At 47.3% G+C, this 24,464-nt stretch overlaps 1 protein-coding gene across 1 annotated transcript in view; it reads left to right on the forward strand.

Annotated features, from left to right (window-relative positions):
- The first annotated feature begins 257 nt into the window (after window positions 1–257).
- The window catches only part of FBXO48 (F-box protein 48), a 30,337-nt gene continuing 6,130 nt past the window's right edge, over window positions 258–24,464 (forward strand). The window contains exon 1 of the mRNA XM_063919397.1: window positions 258–343. The gene's annotated coding sequence lies outside the window, so the exon portion shown is untranslated. The remainder of the gene's footprint in view (window positions 344–24,464) is intronic.

The raw sequence follows: 24,464 nt of genomic DNA on the forward strand, positions 1-24,464 counted from the left end.
CGTCATGGCCAGTGGGCGACCCGATGCCCAACAGTATACAGCTGAATGCGGCCATAAACAATGTATTGTGTGCTATATCATTCAGTGTGTAAGGCCAACCAACATCTCGTCCTATCGGCCGCGATACGCATCGTTGTAGTGTGTACCCGGCATTACTTTGCCCTACCGCTCAACCTTTTGGCGAAAAACTATTAGAAACAGTTATTTTACCTGTTGACCTTTAAACTGTCCCATCCTAGAAATATGCAAATGATCATGGCCGTAACTGACAACAAACTGTTCAAAACAGGAATAACTCCCATAAACCACCATCACTTCTGTGTGTAATTCACAATCCCATTGGGTAAGTAATGATAGCGCAGCACTGTAGCTTTCCTCACCATTTGCTAGGATTACTATCCTTTCACTTACGTCCTGGAAGATGCTGGGGTTCCATTTAGTAACATGGGGTATAGACAGGTCCACTAGGAGCCATGGGCACTTTAAGAGTTTAATAGTGTTGGCTGGCTCCTCCCTCTATGCCCCTCCTACCAGACTCAGTTTAGAAAATGTTCCCGGAGTAGCCGATCACAGCTAGGGAAGCTCCTAGGAGTTTTCTTAGTTTTGTTGTTTTCTGAGTTAGTTAGGTTACAGGCAACAGCCTCTCTGCTTCATGGAACTTAGTGGAGTATAGACAGTAGCGGATCTTGCCACGGGCAAGCAGGACTTTTGCCCGGGGTGCTGCCTTCCCGAGGGCGCTGGCGCCATCCAGAGGGCGCCACACCATGGCAAGATCCGCCACTGCTGTGCCCTCCGCTGCCCGCTGTGTCCCCCGGCTGTGCGGCTGTGTCCTCTGTGAAGGGAACTAGACGCTACGCCTCTAGTTTCCCTTTGTGGAGAGGACCTTTGATGAGCGGTACGCAATGACGTCATCGCGCACCGCACAGCAAAGGTCCTCTCCACGAAGGGAACTACACGCTACGCGTCTAGTTTCCCTTCGTGGAGAGGACCTTTTGCTGTGCGGTGCGCGATGAGACGTCATCGTGCACCGCTCAGCATTTAAGCGGCGCTACTACTGTACAGGGGGCGTAACTGACCACACCCCTGTATTAAGCCACGCCCCCATTTTCTGCCCGGGGCGCAGAGAGGGCTCGAACCGGCCCTGAGTAGAGAACCATTGACTCTTCAGGAAGTTGGTTCCTACTCCCCACTGACAGGACACTGAGCTCCCGAGGGTGCTGATCGCAAGCCCACGGGGCGACCGCTCACTCCCGCAGCACGGCTGCCATCCCCTAAAAAAGCCAGAAGCTAGAAGGTGGTGAGTACAGCACCAGCGGCCCAGTTAGCGGGTCGCCGGCGGGTATGGCGGCACAAGGGTTGGAGCGCAGCTCTGACAGGCTGTGCTCCTGGAGGCTCAGCAACATCACACATGTAGACGCTGGAGGGGAGTCCTGAGCCAGTGCGTTAACCCTACACTGGTCACATCGTTAACAGGGGCTAATCCCGCAGTTAAGAAACAAAATCCTCAGGCCAGTATAAAGAATAAGTGCGGGAAGCCGCACGCCATTACAGGGGGCGGGGCTTCCTCTCAGAGCGGATCGAGCACTCACCAGCGCCATTTTCTCCCTGCAGAGACATAGGAACAGGAACGCTGACAGTGAGCACTGCCCTCCAAATAACTCCAGGATACCTCTGCGGTACCAGGGTGTTATAGACAGGGGGGAGTGTGATAATAGGGGTGGTCTTCAGTATGCCGACTGACGGGATCCCGGCGTACAGTATACCGGCGCCGGAATCCCGACAGCCATCATACTGACACTTATTCTCCCTCGTGGGGGTCCACGACCCCCCTGGAGGGAGAATCCACCGTGCCCGCAGCGCGGTGAGCGCAGCGAGCCTGCAAGGCGCTCATTTGCGCTCGCCACACTGTCGGTAAACTGGCGGTCGGGCTCCCGGCACCGGTATGCTGGTCGCTGGGAGCCCGACCGCCGGCATACCATACTGAACCCGATAATAGTACTAACTAGACTATTAAGGTTAGCTAGTCAGTGCCGGGCTTTTATCATAATAACAGCCTACAGAGGCGCAGTGTGGCTGGCTCCTTTTACACTGTGACTCTCTGAAGGTGCTCTGGGGGAAACTATGTCTGACATTTTCGTGTGTGTGTGTGTGTGTGTGTGTGTGTGTGTGTGTGTGTGTGTGTGTGTGTGTAAGTGTGCATATCCCACATCACCATGTATAAGGACTCTGTGTCCTGTGCTGCAGAGTGTTTACCTTCTCCAGAAGAGTCTATTCCATGAACTCAGGACTGCAGTGTACTTTCCCAGCCTTCTGAATCCGAACCCCCATGGGTGGATTCTTTAAGGGGAATGATATCCCAGATTTTAACAAGGATGTCACATACTGAGACAGAGACGCAGATTTTGAGAAAATCTGTGGAGGGGTTGTCATACTCAGCCCCCACAAGTTCGTCTAAGACCCCTTCTACATGCCCACAAAAAAACGTTCACTTGCCCAGATAATGCAAGCTGACACTGATAGCGACTGATACAGGGGACGGTGATGGGGATATGCAGGGGGGAGATGCATCCCTTGCTAAAGGGGTGCAACTAATGATTGAAGCCATTAGGGATGTTTGCATATTACTGAGAAGGTACCTGAGCAGGAAGAGGAATCTTATTTTACCGTAAATACGAAATCCTCGCTTACCTTCCCTGCTTCTAAGGAGCTAAACTCCTTGTTTTAAAAATCCTGGGAAAACCCAGAGAAAAAATTCCAGATCCCTAAAAGAGTTCTCATTGCTTTCCCTTTCATTGAAGAGGACAGAAAAAAGTGGAAGAACCCACCTATAGTAGATGCTTCTGTATCTAGGTTGTCAAAAAAGGTGGTTTTACCTGCCCCTGGTTCAACCGCCTTAAAAGAGCCGGCTGGCCGCAAGATTGAGACTATGCTCAAATCACTATACACTCCTACAAGTGTGGCTTTAAGGCCCACTATTGCTTGTGCATGGATTTCTAAAGCCATAGTAAAGTGGTCAGGCACATTACTAGAGGACTTAGATACTATGGATAGGAGTGACATTGAATTGTTTTTGCGTCACATACAGGATTCTGCAGGTTTCATGGTGGAAGCCATAAAGGACCTTGGCATACTTAATGCAAGGGCTACTTCCATGGCAGTCTCGGCACGCAGAGGACTCTGGCTACGCCAATGGACTGCAGACACAGAATCCAAGAAAAGTGTGGAGAACCTACCCTTCACAGGTCAGGCCTTGTTTGGGGACGCATTGGATGTGTGGATTTCCACGGCGACTGCGGGTAAGTCAACATTTCTTCCCTCAGCAGCACCACCGGCTAGGAAATATTATCCTACGCCTACACTGCAGTCCTTTCAGACCGCAAAATTTTAAAAATCCAAAGGTCCCCCCACCTTCTTTTGAGGATGTTGGGGAAAGTCCAGAAACCTGCACCAAACAGGTTCCCAGGAACAGAAACCAGGTTCTGCTTCCTCAAAATCTTCAACATGACGGTGGACCTCCCAGCCTGGAGATCGGGAAGGTGGGAGCGAGACTAAAAGATTTCAGTCAAATCTGGGCGTCATCATGCCTAGACCTCTGGGTAAAAGATATTGTTACCCAGGGCTACAGACTGGAATTTCAAGAACTCCCACCTCGCAGATTCTTCAAATCAGGCTTACCAGCTTCGCTGACAGAAGTGCTATCCTACAGGAAGCCATTCAAAAATTGGTACAAACCAATGTCATTGTTCCGGTTCCACCTCACCTAAAACACAAGGGTTATTACTCAAACCTGTTTGTGGTACCGAAACTGGTTGGTTCGGTAAGGCCGATATTGAACCTAAAGTCATTGAGCCCCTACTTGAAGGTGTTCAAATTCAAGATGGAGTCTCTGAGAGCGGTGATCTCAGGTCTGGAGGAGGGGGAATTCCTAGTATCCCTGGATATCAAGGATGCGCACCTTCACATTCCGATCTGGCTGCCTCACCTGGCTTATCTAAAATTTGTTCAAAACTACAAAGAAAAAGCGCTGGGCTAAATGTGTATCAGCTGTCCCAACTTCCAAATGATCTTTAGAATTAATCAATTTTCCCTGCCTCTATTTAGGACTGCAGCTCTCAAGTTAATGGGTTGTTGATTCCCAATATCAGAAAAATCACACAAAAAATAGAAAAAGCGCTGTCCAAAATATAGGCTTTTATTAAAATATATTAAAACCACCATACAGATAACATAAAACTATTATAACACCTATTAATACAGTTTACTTATATACCTTACTGGAAATCTCCTGCTGTCATTAAATAATGCTCTGCACAACTGACACAGTAGTTTCCCTGACACCTACAATTGCTTCTTAGTAAAACAATGGATCATGGCCCTCATTCCGAGTTGTTCGCTCGCAAGGCGAATGTAGCAGAGTTACACACGCTAAGCCGCCGCCTACTGGGAGTGAATCTTAGCTTCTTAAAATTGCGACCGACGTACGCGCAATATTGCGATTACAAACGAGTTAGCAGTTTCTGAGTAGCTCCAGACTTACTCTGCCTGTGCGATCATTTCAGTGCTTGTCGTTCCTGGTTGACGTCACAAACACACCCAGCGTTCGCCCAGGCACTCCCACCGTTTCCCCGGCCACTCCTGCGTTTTTTCCGGAAACGGTAGCGTTTTCAGCCACACGCCCCTGAAACGCCGTGTTTCCGCCCAGTAACACCCATTTCCTGTCAATCACATTACGATCGCCGGAGCGAAGAAAAAGCCGTGAGTAAAAATACTTTCTTCATAGTAAATTTACTTGGCGCAGTCGCAGTGCGAACTTTGCGCATGCGTACTAAGCGGATTTTCACTGCGATGCGATGAAAAAGAACGAGCGAACAACTCGGAATGAGGGCCCATATGCATACAATTTCCTCCACAACGCACATTTGTATATAATCAATATCACACTGATATAGGCAGTATACTAGGGATTCTCTAAAAGCTCCATAGCCCAATCATAGCTAAAAGGGTTAAATTAGCACAGATGATCAAAACTGCTCAGATCCTCTCACTCAGGCAGCGTTTTGATGTAATAAATGGACAATGGGGTATATTTACTAATATTCGTGTTTTAGCCGTTTTTAAGGGTGTTTGATCTCGAATGGTATCGGGTGCATTTTACTGCAACTTTTTGAATCCTGATACGGTCATTTACTAAGCTGCCGAGTTTTCCACATTCGTTTTTCCCGATGTCGATGTGATTCGTAATGTCAGGCAGTGTTTTACGGGAGTGATGAGTAAAACACTGCCTGACAAAACACAAGGAATCCCGGCCGGATCTGTGAGATCCGTGCAGGGCTTCATTGTGTACCTTTAAAAGGTGTTTAAAGTGTTACAAATTATGAAAAAAAATTGCGTGGGGTCCCCCCTCTTAAGCCAAACCAGCCTCGGGCTCTTTGAACCGGTCCTGGTTGAAAAAATATGGGGAAAAATTGACAGGGGTTCCCCCATATTTGAACAACCAGCACCAGGCTCTGCGCCTGGTCCTGGTGCAAAAAATACGGGGGACAAAAAGCGTAGGGGTCCCCCATATTTTTTTAACCAGCACCGGGCTCCACTAGTCAGAGAGATAATGCCACAGCTGGGGGACACTTTTATATAGGTCCCTGCGGCCCTGGCATTAAATCACTAACTAGTCACCCCTGGCCGGGGTACCCTGGAGGAATGGGGACCCTTTAAATCAAGGGGTCCCCCCCTCCAGCCACCCAAGGGCCAGGGGTGAAGCCCGAGGCTGTCCCCCCCATCCATAGGCTGCGGATGGGGGGCTGATAGCCAAGTGTAAAATAAAAGAATATTGTTTTTTGCACAAGAACTACAAGTCCCTGCAAGCCTCCCCCGCAAGCTGGTACTTGGAGAACCACAAGTACCAGCATGCGGGGGTTAAACGGGCCCGCTGGTACCTATAGTTCTTCTGAAAAAAAAATACCCAAATAAAAACAGGACACACACACACACCTTGAAAGTACAACTTTATTACATACATTCCGACACACACATACTTACCTATGTTCAGATGATGACTCGGCCCACGTCTCGACGTCAATTCCAGTGTACCTGAAAATAAAATTATACTCACCTAAATCCAGTGTGTCGTGTCCTTTTTTTATAATCCACGTACTTGGCAAAAAACAAACCGCATACCCGATCCACGCACTGAAAGGGGTCCCATGTTTACACATGGGACCCCTTTCCCTGTCTGCCGGGACCCCCCCTGACTCCTGCCAAAGAGGGTCCCTTCAGCCAATCAGGGAGCGCCACGTTGTGGCACCCTCCTGATTGGCTGTGACCTCCTGTAGTGTCAATGAGGCTGTGCAGTGAAGATACAATGTAGCGCATAGGTGCACCATTGTATCCAATGATGGGAACTTTGCGGTCAGCAGTTGACCGCGAGTAACCTCAACTGCTGACCGCAAAGTTCCCATCATTTTTACAGTAAACAGACCCTTTCCCATAGATAACCATGCACAGATCTCACAGATCCGTGCATGATTATCCAAACTCGCCTGGAAAAAGCAGGTCTATTTTTTTGCTGCTTTTTTAAACGAATCGCAAAAAAATACACCCGCACTTGAGCACTCAGAGACTAACATCCAAATACGAATGAATAGTGAATACCCGTGTTGTATGAAATAACAGCCACGTTTGACCGATGGTCTATTCATTCGTATTTCTGAACTTTGTCATTCAAACCATTACGAATAGTCCAAACACTGCCGAGATTTGTGCTTAGTGAATTCCCGTGTTGGGACTTAGAAAAAAAAACACAAATCGGACAAACTCAATTTTTTAGTAAATATTGGCCAATGTCTCTGTTGTTAAATGTGCTGGAATTAGAGAGATAGAATCAATTGACTGACAGTCTTAAAAGTCTCCATAGAGTAACCGCTAATATCAGTTGTATGAACTAACGGGCGTCCCCGTTATAATAGAATTAATGCAAGTGGATAATAGTCATTGAGAGTGTACTGGGATTCACAGTTATTATGTGTCCACTGCAGCCGTGTCAGTTTTGAACTTTTTGCTCACCAGTGCCGTTCTGCTGTTACACCTTTCGCCAATCACCCGTTCTTATCCCACACAGCGCTCAGCGGTTTTGCCACTAGCACCGGCGCTGGGGATCTCCTGCTGGAGAAGATGATATATCGGCTGTAGCTGGGGGTGAAGGATGATCTTCCGGCCAATGGTTGAATGGCTCCGCTGGCCGCCGATGAACGGTCAGCAGCTTGTTGGATCGCACAGAACTTTTGCTGACACTGGGAGTAATACAGGCTGCTTTCAGGATAATTGCATCCACGTAGATAGGGGTCACACTTAACGCGTTTCTCGGCTGTGACTTTGGCCGTTTCCTCAGAAGTATATCTCCCTCTTTCCAAATCCACTGCTTATATCCACATAGAGAGCAGTAATCACCATTATAACCTGTGCATTAACCCTTTCATCCTCAAGGTCTATAGTCATCAGTATGTGCACATCAGGTGGAACATTTAAAATTGACATCTTTTAAGAACATAGACTTTATAATACATTACTACCATAATTTCTAGTCATTAATAATTAGTTGGGAAAATTTCTTATAACAGCTGATACACATGAAATATCATCCATTCTCTAAAGTGTTTTATTTATTCATTATCTATTATTTCTTTATTTGATTATTTGTTTAATATATCTAATAATCTATTATACTTCTATTTTATTCTATACTGAACACTGTGAATTTATTCCTCAATGAATTGAAATAAAAAAAAACATACCCTATAACAAACAGAGTAGAATTTTTCATATAGTTCAAACATATTATATTACATTAAATTAATCTAGATAATCTCTCCCTCCCAAAAAAATTTTTTTTTGTTTATTTATGGAGATGACCCTACATGAACTCAATAACCTGCACACGTAAAAATATTCCGTATACTAGAAATTGGACTCACACTTAATCCCCAATAAGGACCCAAGCCAGACTTACTAATCATAATCATTCCTTCATAATAGAATATCGACCACCATCCAGAGCCCAAAATATAGTGGACACAGTCCCCCTAAATATTGTTTAACTCTATTGAGTCATTTAGACCAGAGGGTACCATCGTACCTAACCTGAAGATCCAAAAGGCCTCTTTCTTACATAATTCCCGATATCTGTCGTCCCCCCCTAGCAGTTACTTTAACCTGTTCAATTGCCTTCACTTTTAGATTTTTTAACCCCCCTTGCTCACAATTAAATACATGTCTTGATACACTATGATTTCTCGATTTATTAACTATCCCCCTCCTGTGTTCCAAAAACACAAAATTTGAGCTGCAGGACTGTCACTGTCAGTTCCAGACATTGCCATTTGGCCTCTCCACAGCACTGAGGGTGTTCACCAAGGTAGTGGCAGAGAAGATGCGCCTCCTCCGCATGCAGGGAGTGAACATAATTCCATCTCTGGACAATCTTCTGATAAAAGCATCTTCCAGGGAGAGGCTGTTGCAGAATGTTGCTCTCTCAACTCAACTACTCCAGGATCATGGGTGGATCCTGAACCTTCCATTTGGAGCCGACAAGCAGACTGCCCTTCCTAGGGATAATACTCGACACGGAAGTGCAGAGGGTGTTTCTACCAGTGGAGAAAGCATTGGTGATCCAATAAATGGTCTGGGATGTCTTGAAGCCAGCCAGGGTATCGGTTCATCAGTGCATTCGCCTTCTGGGAAAGATGGTAGCCTCCTACAAGGCTCTGCAGTACGAAAGATTCCATGCACGGTTCTTCCAGCTGGATCTACTGGACAAGGGGTCAGGATCATATCTTCACATGCATCGGCGGATACGCCTGTCGCCGAAAGCCAGAATTTCTAGAGATGAGCGGGTTCAGTTCCTCGGGATCCGAACCCCCCCGAACTTCACCCATTTTACACGGTTCCGAGGCAGCCTCGGATCTTCCCGCCTTGCTCGGTTAACCAGAATGCGCCCGAACGTCATCATCCCGCTGTCGGATTCTTGCGAGATTCGTATTCTATATAAGGAGCCGCGCGTCGCCGCCATTTTCACTTGTGCATTGGAGATTGAACGGAGAGGACGTGGCAGCGTTCTCTCCCTGAAAACCTCCGTAATCTGTGCTCAGTGTGCTGCAAATATCTGTGCTCAGTGTGCTGCAAATAATCTGTGCTCAGTGTGCTGAAAATATCTACGTTCTCTGCCTGAAAACGCTCCATATCTGTGCTCAGTGTGCTTCAAATATCTGATCAGTGTGCTGCATTGTGGGGACTGGGGACCACCAGTATAAGTATATGATGTGGCCCTTCACTGGTACCTGGTGACAGAACGTATACTGGTTTCCCCCACAATGTAACTTTATATCTGTCACCTATATACATGATGTGGCCATTCACTGGTACCTGGTGACAGTATGTATACTGGATTCCCCCACAATGTAACGTTATATCTGTCACCTATATACATGATGTGGTCATTCACTGGTACCTGGTGACAGAACTTATACTGGATTCCCCCACAATGTAACATTATATCTGTCACCTATATACATGATGTGGTCATTCACTGGTACCTGGTGACAGAACGTATACTGGATTCCCCCACAATGTAACTTTATATCTGTCACCTATATACATGATGTGGTCATTCACTAATACCTGGTGACAGAACGTATACTGGATTCCCCCACAATGTAACTTTATACCTGTCACCTATATACATGATGTGGTCATTCACTGGTACCTGGTGACAGAACGTATACTGGATTCCCCCACAATGTAACGTTATATCTTTCACCTATATACATGATGTGGCCATTCACTGGTACCTGGTGACAGTATGTATACTGGATTCCCCCACAATGTAACGTTATATCTGTCACCTATATACATGATGTGGTCATTCACTGGTACCTGGTAAGAGAACGTATACTGGATTCCCCCAGAATGCAACATTATATCTGTCACCTATATACATGATGTGGTCATTCACTGGTACCTGGTGACAGAACGTATACTGGATTCCCCCCACAATGTAACTTTATATCTGTCACCTATATACATGATGTGGTTATTCACTGGTACCTGGTGACAGAACGTATACTGGATTCCCCCACAATGTAACTTTATATCTGTCACCTATATACATGATGTGGTCATTCACTGGTACCTGGTGACAGAACATATACTGGATTCCCTCACAATGTAACTTTATATCTGTCACCTATATACATGATGTGGTCATTCACTGGTACCCAGGCTTGGACTGGCCCACAGGGGTACAGGGGAAACCACCGGTGGGCCCCACTACCTGGGGGCCCATCTCCTGCTCTAAGACTCAGGTTCCAGACTGTTTTCTTGAATTATACATTATACATATGTTACCTTATACTGGTGTATGGTGTATTTTCTACAGTGCATTGCTGTTATTAATCTGGTACATTATCATGCATGCAGCAGCTGAATTTACTGTATATATTTATGAAGGGGCCCAGACGTTGCACTCTCTAATGGTTAGTCAAACCAATGAGGTGCAGACTGGCCACACCCCTAACATGGGCTCCTACCACTGCATTCCCCCGGTGGGCCCTACATGCCCCAGTCTGACACTGCTGGTACCTGGTGACAGAACGTATACTGGATTCCCCCACAATGTAACTTTATATCTGTCACCTATATACATGATGTGGCCATTCACTGGTACCTGGTGACAGAACGTATACTGGATTCCCCCACAATGTAACTTTATATCTGTCATCTATATAATAATTATAGTAGTACAATACAGTAGGCCATTGCTGTATCTTGCAGCTCTGTGTCACTGCAAGTATCCATTCCATATCTGTGCGGCATTTTTGTGAGCAGTATATATAGTATTACAGTGCAGCATTTTGGTGACCCAACAGTATATAGTTGTGTACAGTAGGCCATTGCTGTATCTTGCAACTCTGTGTCACTGCAAGTATCCATCCATTCCATTTTCTTCCAGTGATTTGGACCAATAATACCATTGATTAGAACGAATAATTTCAGTATTTTGTCATTTTCTTCCAGTGATTTGGACCAAGAAGACCATTGATTAGAACGAATAATTCCAGTGATTTTGTCATTTTCTTCCAGTGATTTGGACCAATAATACCATTGATTAGAACAAATAATTCCAGTGATTTGGACCAATAATACCATTGATTAGAACGAATAATTCCAGTGATTTTGTCGTTTTCTTCCAGTGATTTGGACCAATAATACCATTGATTAGAACAAATAATTCCAGTGATTTTGTCATTTTCTTCCAGTGATTTGGACCAATAATACCATTGATTAGAACGAATAATTCCAGTGATATTGAGGTGTTTGTGTCGCTTAGCTTAGCCGTCTAGCGACCACAGTGCACCTCTTTTTCTCTTTTCTTTGCATCATGTGCTGTTTGGGGACAATATTTTTAAGTGCCATCCTGTCTGACACTGAAGTGCCACTCCTAGATGGGCCAGGTGTTTGTGCTGCCCTCTTGGGTCGCTTTGCTTAGTCATCCAGCGACCTCGGTGGAAATTTTAGGACTAAAAATAGTATTGTGAGGTGTGAGGTGTTCATAATAGACTGGAAATGAGTGGAAATTGTGGTTATTGAGGTTAATAATACTATAGGATCAAAATTACCCCCAAATTCTATGATTTAAGCTGTTTTTGAGGGTTTTTTGAAAAAAAAACACCCGAATCAAAACACACCCGAATCCGACAAAAAATTTTCATGGAGGTTTTGCCAAAATGCGTCCGAATCCAAAACACGGCCGCGGAACCAAATCCAAAACCAAAACACAAAACCCGAAAAATGTCCGGTGCACATCTCTAAGAATTTCCCTTCTCTGGTGGCTGCAAACTTCTCACCTACTCAAGGGCCGCAGGTTCGGGATTCAGAATTGGATCCTTCTAACCACGGATGCAAGTCTCAGAGGTTGGGGAGCAGTCACCCAAGGGGAAAACTGTCAAGGAAAGTGGTCAAGTCTGGAATCCATCCTTCCGATAAACATTCTGGAGCTAAGAGCCGTGTACAATGGACTTCGACAGGCGGCACATCTTCTACAAGATCAGGCCATTCAGGTGCAGTCGGGCAATGTAACGACGGTGGCCTACATAAACCAACAAGGCGGAACGAAGAGCAGAGCTACAGTGTCAGAGGTAACAAGAATCCTCCTCTGGGCAGAAAGGCATGCGGTGGCGCTGTCAGTGATCTTCATTCCGGGAGTGGACAGCTGGGAAGTGGACTTCCTCAGCAGACACGATCTCCATCCAGGAGAGTGGGGCTTCCACCCGGAGGTGTTTGCAGAGGTAACAGGCTGATGGGGTGTGCATCAGATAGACATGATGGCCTCCCGCCTCAACAAGAAGCTTCGGAGGTACTGTTTCAGGTCGAGAGACCCACAAGCAGTGGTGGTGGATGTCCTAGTATCTCCGTGGTCCAGTCAGTGTATGTGTTCCCTCCACTTCCACTCAACCCAAGGATTCTCAATCTCATAAAAAGAACAAGCGTTCAGGCGATCCTTATTGCTTCTGACTGACCAAGAAGGGTTTGGTGCAAGGATCTTCTGGACTAACTGCTGGAAGATCCGAGGCCTCTTCCTCTGTGCGAGGACCTTCTACAACAGGGGCCGTTTGCTTATCAAGACTTACCACGGCTACGTTTGACGGCATGTAGGTTGATCGCCTGATCTTAGCTCGGAAGGACATTCCGAACAAGGTCATTCCTACTCTGATCCAGGCTAGGAAAGGGGTAACATCTAAGCATTATCATCGGATTTGGAAAAAGTATGTGTCTTGGTGTGAATCCAAGAAGTTTCCTGCGGTGGAGTTTCAACTGGGATGGGTTCTCCTCTTTCAGCAAGCTGGTGTGGATGTGGGCCTACGTTTGGGCTCCATAAAAGTCCAGATTTCGGCCTTGTCCATTTTCTTCCAGAAACAATTGGCTGCTCTCCCTGAGGTTCAGACATTCTTGAAAGGGGTTCTGCACATACAACAACCCTTTGTTTCTCCTATGGCAACTTGGGATCTTAATGTGGTGCTGCAGTTCCTGCAATCAGATTGATTCGAAACTTTGCAAGAGGTGGACCTAAAGTTACTTATTTGGAAGGCAGTCACACTGTTGGCATTGGTATCTGCTAGGCGTGTGTCAGATTTGGGGGCATTGTCGCACAAGAGTCCCTACTTGATTTTCCATAAGGATAGAGCTGAGCTCAGAAAGCGTCAGCACTTTCTTCCAAAGGTTGTGTCTGCATTTCATATCAACCAATCTATTGTGGTGCCAGTGGCTACTGACACCTCACTTAACCTCAAAGTCCTTGGATGTTGTGGACTCTATGTAAAGAGAATGTCTCGTCACAGGAAGTCGGATGCACTATTTGTCCTTTATGATCCCAACAAGATTTGGTGTCCTGCTTCTAGGTTGACAATTTCTCGCTGAAACAGGCTTACTATCCAGCAGGCTTATTCTACGGCACATTTGCCATTTCCAAGATCTGTTCAGGCCCACTCTACTCGTAATGTGGGTTCTTCCTGGGCGGTTGCCCGGGGTGTCTCGGCTTTACAGCTTTGCCGAGCAGCTACTTGGTCAGGGTCAAACACGTTTGCTAAGTTCTACAAGTTTGATACTTTGGCCGCTGTGGACCTTAAGTTTGGTCAATCGGTTCTTCAGGAACCTTAGCACTCTCCCTCCCGTACTGGGAGCTTTGGTACATCCCCATAGTACTAAATGGAACTGCAGCATCCTCTAGGACGTAAGAGAAAATAGGATTTTAATTACCTACCGGTAAATCTTTTTCTCGTAGACCGTAGAGGATGCTGGGCGCCCGCCAGTGCTTTGTTTTCCTGCATTGTTACTTGGTTAAGTATTGTTGGTCAGGGATGTGCGGTGAGCTAAATGTCTCAGGAGGCACTGGCTAACCCCAGAGCCAGATTTACATGCAATATATGAGCCAAAGGGTACATTTGGGCATTATACACAGGTGCAGCATTATAAACTCCTGGAAATCTGGTGAGTTTTGATTAGAGATGTGTGGAAAGGATACACAGGTGAGGCACTGCCTCACCTGCCATAGACTTTTTACTCCAGAGTTTGGGCTATAAAAATTATTAGAATAATGCAAAGAAGATATTTCAAACAAATTATCAGTATTTTTCATATATTTTATTCAGTCAAAACTCTGGTTTAAACGTAAGTATGAAAGGAAAGGCCGGCGACAGGGGGGGTGAAAGGGGACACCTGTACCGGGCCCCATGGATCGGAGGGGCCCCAAGAATACTCCACTTAGTGCCTGGCAGGGATATGAGCCATCTTGTCCAAAAAGGGCAGCAAGCTGTAGGCGGTGTAGGTGCAGCCTCAGAGTGATAGGAGCCTCTCACACGCAGGGACTGTGCGGCGGTAGTGTGCACCCACTCTTCCTGGTCCAGCTCTGTTGCAGGCAGTTATGGGACATGGCAGCAGCTCTGCTGGCCAGGATTCCCGTGCCCTGCGCCAGCCTCTTATGGTGGGGTCTGCTGTGCGGTGTTCGGGTCTGGGTACTGGGGAGTGCAGCACAGGTGAGTCTCTCCCAGAGGTAAGAGTTGATTGGTGAGGGGATACAGGGCTTTGGGATGATTTTGCCTCAGATTACCAGTGACGTTCGGTGTGGTCAGTGACTGGTGAGGCACTGGCTGATTGCAGCGGTGCCCCTCCCCCCCAAAAAAAAAACACCCCACAACAACCCCCCCCCCAAAAAAAAAAAAAAAAAAACAGCATAGGGTTCCCCTTATTTAAGCAAAAGCAGCACTAGGCTGAACCAGCCAGGAGGGATAATGCCATAGCAGGGGAGACACTCAGTATGGGGTCCCCCCTGCAATAACATTAAACATCCCCCCAAACCAGTCAGCCCAGGGCTGGAATTCCTCAGAAAGTGGGGACCCCAAAAATGTAAATGGGGTCCCCCCTCCTGAGCAACAACAAGCCCAGTGCTATGCCCCGCACCCCTGGTGGCGGTGAGTGAGGGGTTCATGACATACTAATATTGTTCTTTACAGCCTACAGGTCCCAGCAAGCCTGCCCCAGAATGCCGGCACTTGGAGAACCACAAGTGCCAGCATGCCCGGACATTAACGGCCCGCTTGCACCCGTAGTCCGCCTGTAAAGAAAATATAAAAATAAAAAATAAGATTTTACTCACCGGTAAATCTATTTCTCGTAGTCCGTAGTGGATGCTGGGAACTTCGTAAGGACCATGGGGAATAGACGGGCTCCGCAGGAGACTGGGCACTCTAAGAAAGAATTAGATCTACTGGTGTGCACTGGCTCTTCCCTCTATGCCCCTCCTCCAGACCTCAGTTAGGGAAACTGTGCCCGGAAAGAGCTGACACAATAAGGAAAGGATTTGGAATCCCGGGTAAGACTCATACCAGCCACACCAATCACACCGTACAACTCGTGATACTATACCCAGTTAACAGTATGAATAACAACTGAGCCTCACGAACAGATGGCTCATAACAATAACCCTTTATTTAGGCAATAACTATATACAAGTATTGCAGACAATCCGCACTTGGGATGGGCGCCCAGCATCCACTACGGACTACGAGAAATAGATTTACCGGTGAGTAAAATCTTATTTTCTCTGACGTCCTAGTGGATGCTGGGAACTCCGTAAGGACCATGGGGATTATACCAAAGCTCCCAAACGGGCGGGAGAGTGCGGATGACTCTGCAGCACCGAATGAGCAAACTCAAGGTTCTCCTCAGCCAGGGTATCAAACTTGTAGAATTTTGCAAACATGTTTGATCCCGACCAGGTAGCAGCTCGGCAAAGTTGTAAAGCCGAGACCCCTCGGGCAGCCGCCCAAGAAGAGCCCACCTTCCTCGTGGAATGGGCTTTGACTGATTTAGGATGCGGCAGTCCAGCCGCAGAATGTGCAAGTTGAATCGTGGAGCAGATCCAGCGAGCAATAGTCTGCTTAGAAGCAGGAGCACCCAACTTGTTGGATGCATGCAGGATAAACAGCGAGTCAGTCTTTCTGACTCTAGCCGTCCTGGAAACATAGATTTTCAGGGCCCGGACTACGTCCAGCAACTTGGAAGCCTCCAAGTCCTGAGTAGCCGCCGGCACCACAATAGGTTGGTTCAAGTGAAACGCTGATACCACCTTAGGGAGGAATTGGGGACGCGTCCTCAATTCTGCTCTGTCCATATGGAAGATCAGATAGGGGCTTTTACAGGACAAAGCCGCCAATTCTGACACCCGCCTAGCCAAAGCCAAGGCCAAAAGCATGACCACTTTCCACGTGAGATATTTTAATTCCACGGTCTGAAGTGGCTCAAACCAATATGATTTTAGGAAATCCAACACCACGTTGAGATCCCAAGGTGCCACTGGGGGCACAAAAGGGGGCTGAATATGCAGCACTCCCTTAACAAACGTCTGAACTTCAGGCAGTGAAGCCAGTTCTTTTTGAAAGAAAATAGACAGGGCCGAAATCTGGACTTTAATGGATCCCAATTTTAGGCCCATAGTCACTCCTGACTGTAGGAAGTGCAGAAATCGACCCAGCTGAAATTCTTCTGTGGGGGCCTTCATAGCCTCACACCAAGCAACATATTTTCGCCATATGCGGTGATAATGTTTTGCTGTCACCTCTTTCCTAGCCTTTATCAGCGTAGGAATGACTTCAACCGGAATGCCCTTTTCCATCAGGATCCGGCGTTCAACCGCCATGCCGTCAAACGCAGCCGCGGTAAGTCTTGGAACAGACAGGGCCCCTGCTGTAGCAGGTCCTGTCTGAGAGGCAGAGGCCAAGGGTCCTCTGAGATCATTTCTTGTAGTTCCGGGTACCAAGTCCTTCTTGGCCAATCCGGAACGATGAGTATAGTTCTTACTCCTCTTTTTCTTATTATCCTCAGCACCTTTGGTATGAAAGGAAGAGGAGGGAACACATAAACCGACTGGTACACCCACGGTATCACTAGAGCGTCCACAGCTATCGCCTGAGGGTCCCTTGACTTGGCGCAATATCTTTTTAGCTTTTTGTTTAGGCGGGACGCCATCATGTCCACCTGTGGCCGTTCCCAACGGTTTACAATCAGTTAGAAGACTTCTGGATGAAGTCCCCACTCTCCCGGGTGGAGGTCATGCCTGCTGAGGAAGTCTGCTTCCCAGTTGTCCACTCCCGGAATGAACACTGCTGACAGTGCTATCACGTGATTTTCCGCCCATCGGAGAATCCTTGTGGCTTCTGCCATCGCCATCCTGCTTCTTGTGCCGCCCTGTCGGTTTACATGGGCGACCGCCGTGATGTTGTCTGACTGAATGAGCACCGGCTAGTTTTGAAGCAGGGGTCTTGCCTGACTTAGGGCATTGTAAATGGCCCTTAGTTCCAGAATATTTATGTGTAGGGAAGCCTCCTGACTCGACCATTGTCCTTGGAAGTTTCTTCCCTGCGTGACTGCCCCCCAACCTCGGAGGCTTGCATCCGTGGTTACCAGGACCCAGTCCTGAATGCCGAATCTGCGGCCCTCTAGAAGATGAGCACTCTGCAGCCACCACAGCAGAGACACCCTGGCCACTCGGGGACAGGGTGATCAGCCGATGCATCTGAAGATGCGATCCGGACCACTTGTCAAACAGATCCCACTGAAAGATCCTTGCATGGAACCTGCCGAATGGAATTGCCTCGTAAGAAGCTACCATCTTTCCCAGGACTCACGTGCAGTGATGCACCGACACCTGTTTTGGTTTCAGGAGGTCTCTGACCAGAGATGACAACTCCTTGGCCTTCTCCTCCGGGAGAAACACCTTCTTCTGTTCTGTGTCCAGAATCATACCCAGGAACAGCAGACGCGTCGTAGGAACCAGCTGCGACTTTGGAATATTCAGAATCCAGCCGTGCTGTTGTAGCACTTCCTGAGATAGTGCTACTCCGACCAACAACTGCTCCCTGGACCTCGCCTTTATAAGGAGATCGTCCAAGTATGGGATAATGAGAACTCCCTTCTTTCGAAGGAGTATCAACATTTCGGCCATTACCTTGGTAAATACCCTCGGTGCCGTGGACAGACCAAACGGCAACGTCTGGAATTGGTAATGGCAGTCTTGTACCACAAACCGGAGGTACACCTGGTGAGGTGGGTAAATGGGGACATGCAGGTGCGCATCCTTGATGCCCAGTGATACCATGTAATCCCCTTCTTCCAGGCTTGCAATAACCGCCCTGAGCGATTCCATTTTGAACTTGAACCTTCTTATATAAGTGTTCAAGGATTTTAAATTTAGAATGGGTCTCACCGAACCGTCTGGTTTCGGTACCACAAACATTGTGGAATAGTAACCCCATCCCTGTTGAAGGAGGGGAACTTTTATTATCACCTGCTGGAGGAACAGCTTGTGAATTGCTGCCAGCACCACCTCCCTGTCCGGTGGAGTAGCTGGCAAGGCTGATTTGAGGTAACGGCGAGGGGGAGACGTCTCGAATTCCAGCTTGAATCCCTGAGATACCACTTGTAGTACCCAGGGATCCACCTGTGAGCGAACCATCCGGTCGCTGAAGTTCCGGAGACGGGCCCCCACCGCACCTGGCTCCACCAGTGGAGCCCCAGCATCATGCGGTGGATTTAGTGGAAGCAGGGGAGGATTTCTGTTCTTGGGAACTGGCTGTATGGTGCAGCTTTTTCCCTCTAGCCCTGCCTCTGGGCAGAAAGGACGCGCCTTTAACCCGCTTGCCTTTCTGGGGCCGAAAGGACTGTACCTGATAATACGGTGCTTTCTTTGGCTGTGAGGGAACCTGGGGTAAAAATGTCGACTTCCCAGCTGTCGCTGTGGAAACGAGGTCCGAGAGACCATCCCCAAACAATTCCTCACCCTTGTAAGGCAAAACCTCCATGTGCCTTTTAGAATCCGCATCACCTGTCCACTGCCGAGTCCATAATACTCTCCTGGCAGAAGTGGACATCGCATTTATTCTAGATGCCAGCTGGCAAATATCCCTCTGTGCATCTCTCATGTATAAGACTACGTCTTTAATATGCTCTATGGTTAGCAATATAGTGTCCCTATCAAGGGAATCAATATTATCAGACAGGGAATCAGACCACGCTGCTGCAGCACTGCACATCCATGCTGAAGCAATAGCAGGTCTCAGTATAGTACCTGAGTGTGTATATACAGACTTCAGGATAGCCTCCTGCTTTCTATCCGCAGGCTCCTTTAAGGCGGCCGTATCCTGAGACGGTAGTGCCACCTTTTTTGATAAGCGTGTGAGCGCTTTATCCACCCTTGGGGATGTCTCCCAACGTACCCTGTCCTCTGGCGGGAAAGGGTACGCCATTAGTAACTTTTTAGAAATCACTAATTTTTTATCGGGGGAAGCCCACGCTTCTTCACACACTTCATTTAACTCATCTGAAGGGGGAAAAACCACTGGTTGCTTTTTCTCCCCAAACATAATACCCTTTTTAGTGGTACCTGGGTTAATGTCAGAAATGTGCAACACATTTTTCATTGCCGTAATCATGCAACGGATAGCCTTAGTGGAATGTACATTAGTCTCGTCGTCGTCGACACTGGAGTCAGACTCCGTGTCGACATCTGTGTCTGCCATCTGAGGTAGCGGGCGTTTTTGAGCCCCTGATGGCCTTTGAGACGCCTGGGCAGGCACTGGCTGAGCCGGCTGTCCCACAGCTGTTATGTCATCAAACCTTTTATGTAAGGAGTTGACACTGTCGGTTAATACCTTCCACATATCCATCCACTCTGGTGTCGACCCCGCAGGGGGTGACATCACATTTATCGGCACCTGCTCCGCCTCCACATAAGCCTCCTCATCAAACATGTCGACACAGCCGTACCGACACACCACACACACACAGGGAATGCTCTGACTGAGGACAGGACCCCACCAAGTCCTTTGGGGAGACAGAGAGAGAGTATGCCAGCACACACCACAGCGCTATATAACACAGGGATTTACACTACACAAAGTGATTTTCCCTATAGCAGCTATAATACACAGTATTGCGCCTAAATTTAGTGCCCCCCCTCTCTTTTTTTACCCTATTGAGCCTGGAAACTGCAGGGGAGAGCCTGGGGAGCGTCCTTCCAGCGGAGCTGTGAAGAGGAAATGGCGCCAGTGTGCTGAGGGAGATAGCCCCGCCCCTTTTTCGGCAGGCTTCTCCCGCTCTTTTTATTAATATTATGGCAGGGGATTTTCACACATATATAGTTTATTAGACTATATTATGTGTTTTTTGCCATTTTTAAGGTAATCTAATTGCAGCCCAGGGCGCCCTGCACCCATCAGTGACCGGAGTATGTGGTGTGCATGGGGAGCAATGGCGCACAGCTGCAGTGCTGTGCGCTACCTTAATGAAGACCGGAGTCTTCAGCCGCCGATTTTCTCCTCGGAATCTTCCGTCTTCTGGCTCTGCAAGGGGGACGGCGGAGCGGCTCCGGGACCGGACGACCGAGGCTGGGCCTGTGTTCGATCCCTCTGGAGCTAATGGTGTCCAGTAGCCTAGAAGCACAAGCTAGCTGCAAGCAGGTAGGTTTGCTTCTCTCCCCTAAGTCCCTCGTAGCAGTGAGTCTGTTGCAAGCAGATCTCACTGAAAATAAAAAACCTAATAAATACTTTCTTTACTAAGAGCTCAGGAGAGCCCCTAGTGTGCAACCAGCTCGAGCCGGGCACAGATTCTAACTGAGGTCTGGAGGAGGGGCATAGAGGGAGGAGCCAGTGCACACCAGTAGATCTAATTCTTTCTTAGAGTGCCCAGTCTCCTGCGGAGCCCGTCTATTCCCCATGGTCCTTATGGAGTTCCCAGCATCCACTAGGACGTCAGAGAAACACAGACACCTAATGTTTAAATAGTTTATTATGCTGCATCTTCACCTGGGGGCGGCGGGCTTTAAGCTCTTTTTCATGGCCGCCGCCTGCCCAGGGCTTCCGGCGTCTTCTGTCTTCGGAAGCTCTTGCCTGCTCCCTCTACGCCGCCGCTGCTGCACCACCGGTTTATATAAGCCAGTTGAGGTGGCGGGGCGATGACAACGCGAGTCATGATTGGCTTGTGGCGACCATTTCAAAAATTACACTGAGGCGCCATTTTTGAAATGGGTATCCGGCAATCCGCTGCCGAACTCTGCAGAATGGCTGGCAGGGACTGGATCCTCTCGGATCCAGGTCTGCCACCAGCCACATTTTCTCCACCGGTTCCCGCTGCCACAAGCCACGCCGTGTCGCGCTGCCGCATGTGCCCACTGCCCGTCCAATCGCACCTAACAGAGACGTGCTTTCAGGAGGGCTGAGTGCACCCCCCTGTCATTGAAGCACAAGTATATGTGCCGCTGACATTGATGTTTCAATGGGCTGTTACAGCCCATGGCTTGGCCCTGCTTCCTGCCCACCCCCCCGCTTCCCGAACTTTAGTATTAGCAGCAGGAGGCACCTTTCCCGCTGCCCCCCATCCCCAAATGCAGGTATTTTCTAAGGAGGGAAATGATTAGAATAGTAAAAGAAGATATCTATATCACAGAATTTGTGTTATAAATATCTTCTTTGTATTATATTAATCATTATGACAGGGGATGCACTGCCTCCCCTGACTGCACGTCCCTGCTGATTACTGGCACCTCCAGAGCACTTGTAAAATACATATCAGTTTCCAGAGGAAAGATGCTCTGTTGCAACTCAACTGACCAGGAACACCTCCTTAATTGCATTCTCCCCAAACCTTAAATTTCATTTTAATATATCAAAATGAAAACTAATTTTGCAAACGGTGTAAATAGGTGTTCTGCTTATAGGTCTAGGGTACACAAATGCCTACACACATATATATTTTTTTAATTCACATGCGCAGTATGCAAACAAATCATTTGATCTGTCCACATCCAGAGCTACATGCAACTCTGAATCAGGCCCCAAGAGAGCACTGAGAATGAGAAGCCAGATTTACCCAGCTCCTTGCAAATGCAGACCTTTGCACCTCCTGCAGAAGCTTCCATCGGGAAAGAACATTTACTGTCTATTTCCAAGAAAATGCAAGTAGTAAAGACCACCCCAAACCCCCTTGCCACAGTATGCAGTCATTATGGCTCTGATCGTTATGCCAACATCCACAATGTCAACATCAGAAGGCAGACATTGAGGATATTGACATGGTGAAAATGTTGACATAATGTCGACACCTGCAAAATGTTGACATTTACAGACTTTTCACAGTTCCACTAGAGTTAGCGTTAGTGACAGTTAAAAACACATTGCCGACATTTAAACAAGCAGAGCCGGCTATAGGCATAGGCAAACTAGGCAATTGCCTAGGCATTTGATATGCCTAGGGGCATCAGCAGCTTATGCTGATTAAAATGGTATGCAGCATGCCTATATTCTGTGTGTAGCATTTCATATGCAGATACAGCCACAGTCTCACACAGTATATAGGCATGCTGCATATCATTTTAATCAGCAGAAGCTGCTTGTGCATCCTAGCCACATAGCAATGCAAATAAGATGCATTTTCATAAAAAAACAAGGTGCCCGACGTTAGCACTGAGGCAAGATTCATGAGGACACATCTGTATTCAAGCAGAGGCAGAGGTCACAGTGTTAGTGGCAGTGTGAGTGCTGTGTGCATGTGAGTGGGTTGGTTGTGCAGTAGTGTTCAGAATATGTGTAAGGAGCATTATATGTGTCATGTAAAAATGCATTAATAATGTGCAACATATGTGTAAGGGGCACTGTGTGTGTCATTATGTGTATAAGGTCATTAATAATGTGCGGCATATGTGTAACAGGGTACTACTGTATGTGTGTCATTATGTGTATAGGGGCACTAATAATGTGCAGCAAATGTGTAGGGGGCACTATGTGTGTCATTATGTGTATAAGGGCATTAATAATGTGCGGCATATGTGTAAGGGACATTATGTGTAAAAGGGCATTAATAAAGGTTGTCATAATGTGTAAGGGGCGGCATTACTGTGTGGAATTATGTGTATAAATGCATTACTAATGTGTGGTATTATTTGTATAAGGTGCTCTACTATGTGTCATTGCGTATAGAAAGGGCATTACTGTGTGGTCTAATGTGAATAAAGAACAATATGGTGTGGTGTAATGTGAATAAGGAGCAATTCAGTGTGATGTAATGTGAATAAGGGGCTTTACCGTGAGGAGTAACGTTTATAAGGTAAAGTGATACTACTGTGTGATTTAATATGAATTATGGACACTATCGCATGATCAAATGTGAATAAAATTGCAGTACTGTGTGGCGTAATTGGAATTGGGGGTACTATTGTGTGGCCATGCCCCTTGCCAGCAAAAACACACCCCTTTTTGGGCTGTGCACCAAATGTCCGAACTGTTCCTATTTAAAATATAGGGGGTACAAATACCAAAATAAGGACTGCTATAGGTGAGGGGTGATGGTGCTGGGAAAGAGGTGCAAGGTCAGAGGTGGAACCAGCAGGGGTGCTAGGGGGCACCAGCCAAAATCTTGCCTAGGGCATCATATTGGTTAGGGCCAGCTCTGTAAACAAGGACGACGTTATGAACATGTTGACCTAATGAATGTCAACCCTCGTTCCCACAACCCAAGAAAACCACCTTCACACTGGTGAAGAATAGACAATACAAAGTATCAGTAAATCCAGCCGAGCTCCAGATGAGGATCCACAATGTAGAACAATGCCACCTTCCTCACCCATCTTTATTCAGGTGTAGATCAAGGGTCATTCACCCCTCACTTATTTGAATTTTGGGGGTAATTCAGAGTTGATCACAGTAGCAAATTTGTTAGCAGTTGGGCAAAACCATGGGGGTCATTCCGAGTTGTTCGCTCGCAAGCTGCTTTTAGCAGCTTTGCACACGCTAAGCCGCCGCCTACTGGGAGTGAATCTTAGCTTATCAAAATTGCGAACGAAAGATTAGCAGAATTGCGAATAGACACTTCTTAGCAGTTTCTGAGTAGCTCCAGACTTACTCGGCATCTGCGATCAGTTCAGTCAGTTTCGTTCCTGGTTTGACGTCACAAACACACCCAGCGTTCGCCCAGACACTCCTCCGTTTCTCCAGCCACTCCCGCGTTTTTCCCAGAAACGGTAGCGTTTTTTCACACACACCCATAAAACGGCCAGTTTCCGCCCAGAAACACCCACTTCCTGTCAATCACACTACGATCACCAGAACGAAGGAAAAACCTTGTAATGCCGTGAGTAAAATTCCTAACTGCATAGCAAATTTACTTGGCACAGCCGCACTGCGGACATTGCGCATGCGCATTAGCGAGTAATCGCTCTGTTGCGAGAAAAAAATAACGAGCGAACAACTCGGAATGACCCCCCATGTGCACTGCAGGGGGGGAGGGGGGGATATAACATGTGCAGAGAGAGTTAGATTTGGGTGGGTTATTTTATTTCTGTGTATGGTAAATACTGGCTGCTTTATTTTTAC

Source organism: Pseudophryne corroboree, chromosome 4, assembly GCF_028390025.1.
Source record: "Pseudophryne corroboree isolate aPseCor3 chromosome 4, aPseCor3.hap2, whole genome shotgun sequence".
Classification (NCBI taxonomy): domain Eukaryota; kingdom Metazoa; phylum Chordata; class Amphibia; order Anura; family Myobatrachidae; genus Pseudophryne; species Pseudophryne corroboree.